Source organism: Vipera ursinii (genome assembly GCF_947247035.1).
Source record: "Vipera ursinii genome assembly, chromosome: 5".
NCBI lineage: Eukaryota > Metazoa > Chordata > Lepidosauria > Squamata > Viperidae > Vipera > Vipera ursinii.
This window is the reverse complement of record NC_139518.1, coordinates 56799799-56802714: the sequence shown is the minus strand read 5'-3', so window position 1 is coordinate 56802714 and position 2916 is coordinate 56799799.

Sequence of the window (2916 nt, the reverse complement as noted above, 5' to 3'; positions counted from 1 at the left end):
TAAAACCCTTAAATGAATCTATATCTTTTGTTTCCTACAAAAGGGGACCTTGGCTATTCTGGATCAGACTGTCGTTTAATGATTTTTCCCCTTGCTAAGACCCCTGTGCCTGGCCTTTATAAGCGGATACTATCATTGTTTAACAGCCTTTGCCAGATAGTAGAACTCGTGAAAGTACCTTTTATCATCCAGAAGTACCTTTATTTGCATGCAGAGAAGAGTACAGCAGAACAAGGTGAAGTAGATGATGCATAGACAGTATTTCAAGGTCAAAAGACAGTAACGACTCACAGTGTCTACATGTGTATCTGCCGGTTATGGAGGAGGAGATGAAACACAAAGGAACAAGGAGAAGGAGGAAGTCCATCCCAGAAAGGGGAGGGGTGAAGGCACAGAGTCAGGAGAAGGAGGAAATACGTCAGAGAGTGGGAGGAGTTGGCTGACCCAGTTAAGATAGCATATTATCATTTCCCCAAACAACCACATGGTGGCAGCACACTCCCCGTCTGGTATTTCATAATACCACTATAACCTGATACTGGTAGGTATGCAAATACAAATAAATGTTTGTGATTGCTTGTTGTCCTGAAGACCTGAAAGATATAAGAAATAAACATCCATACATATTGCAATAATAAGAATTGCCATTACAGGCCTAAAATAGTCTAAATTAAAGTTCAAATCACTTTTCTTCTTGAAGTCAGGATCCAACCAGGAAAGGCGACGAGTTGAATCCTCAAGGGGCAAAAGCAAGACAAGTTCTGTGATGGGTCTGATGACAGTTTTGGTGCCTTTCAATTCTTGAGCTTGTTGGTCCTTGAGCAGAACAAGGTCTCCAACTTGGAGATTAGGGTTAGCCTTTCTCACACACTTCAGTGCATAAAAATGAGATATTTGTGACTGGAGTATGACTCTGCTGCTCCCCGCCGTGATCTGAAGCATGGCTGGATGCAGGTGATTGCTGTGGATTGCCTGGAAGTGGTTCAGGATGCATAGCTGTAACGTGCTTGTCGCTATCGCATTCTGTGCACTTGACAAAGGCTTTACAGTCTTTAGCAAAATGGTCATATGAAGCACAGCACCTGTAGCATATTCCAAGTTTTTGGAGAACCTCTTTCCGCTCTTGTATAGTCTTTGCTCTAAGCTCACAACATTTCCTAAGAGGGTGAGGTTTTTTGTGAATAGGGCACTGGTGATTAGGATTTTCATCTCCACCACCTGAACCACTCCGTTGAGGAGGAGATGGTACAGAAGGTGAGATGTCCTTTTTTTTTGTAAACACAGCTCTACGTAAATCTCTGTGTTGAGCTGCTGTGTTAACATACTTTGGTGATGATGATGGAGCAGGCACACTGGATTCACCGAAATTGAAGCTGGGATCATTTCTTGTCCAGGCTTGGTGGCTGATGAACCTGCAAAAAATATGAGAAAGGGGGAAAAGAAATACCATATCGTCCTTTGTAGTCTGAGCCTTGCTGTGTCCATTTCTCCTGCAGGCCGTATGGCAGTTTTGACGCCACTGGATTGACACCATGGGAGGTGTCCAGGTAGCTTAAACCAGGTAGACGTGGGTCTGTTTTTGCCAATTCTATCTCCATGAGGAGATCACTTAGTTCCTAGAGCTGTCTTTGTTGTCTATCTTCGGAAAGTTTTGTAGTCTTTTGAATAGAGCATTCTCTAATGCTTCTGGGCTTCCGAAGGCTTGTTCAAGTCTTGCCCACGCAGCAGCGAGACCTGCGTCTGGAGAGTCAACATGTACTGATCTCAGTCTTTTAACACGATCTGCAGATTCTGGCCCCAGCCACTTTATGAGTAGATTGAGTTCCTCCTTGGCGGTACGGTTGAGATCAGCAATAACAGCTTTGAAGGTTCTGTAGTTCTCTGGACAGTCATCAAACCTTGAGAGGCTAGTGGTGATGAGCTCTCGACGAGTCATGTATCTGGCGCAGTCAGAATGGTCTGATCTCTCACTCCTTGATGCCAGCAAAACTTGTGGGACCCCTTGGGCGTGAAAGTTCTCTGGTGAATAAGGGTGAGGTATGCCAGGATAGGATGACGTTGCAAGAGCATCTAGCTGTGGTGTAGTCCCTAAGGCTTGTGCTGGCTGTCGATTCAACTGTTGTTTATTGCTGGAAGTTACGTTGTCATTGGCGAGAGGTGATGCAGTTTGAAGTGTTGGCGCACCTGTGTTGTAGTGTTGAAGAGGTGCAGGCTTTCGCATGCTTGGGGTCTCTGTGCTGTTCGTAGGAAGTACAGTTGATGCACTTGTGTTGTGGTGTTGAAGAGGTGCAGGCCTTTGCAGTTCTGGGGTCTCTGTGTGGTGAGTCAGGACAGCGTTGTTCGTAGGAAGTACAGAAGATGGCTCTGCATCGTTGCAAATATTATGCTTTAGTACATATTGACTGGTGCGTTCCATCAGATCTTCCACTTCTGTTGGGATGGAACAGTCTTCATCGCCTGTTCATAGACCTTCAGCTTTGCTCGGGCAGCTGCCTCCTCCCTTTCCATTCACAGAATCCTTATTTTGGATTCTGACTCCGCTTGGCAGGCTTTGCTATGAGCTTCCATCTGTGCTTGGTGGGCTTCCTCCTCTGCTTGGCGGGCTTTGTTCTGAGCTTCTATTTCAGCTTCCTTTCTGGCAAAGGAAACATGCACTTTCTTTGCCTCTGCAAGTGCTCGGGCCTCTACTAGCTTGTCACTCAATGTTGAAGCTCTGGAACGAGAGGATCTAGCAGAGCGTACTGTGACTTTAGTTGATGTGGATCTATGAGATCTGGTCTCCTGCAGTTCAGCAATATAGATTTCTGCCTTATTCTTTGCATCTTGCACTAGGGAATCTCTTTGCTGGTTTATTGCATCCATCATGGTTAGCACTGCTGAGGAGTCACCTGTATTAGAGTCTTTCAAAAAGCCTGT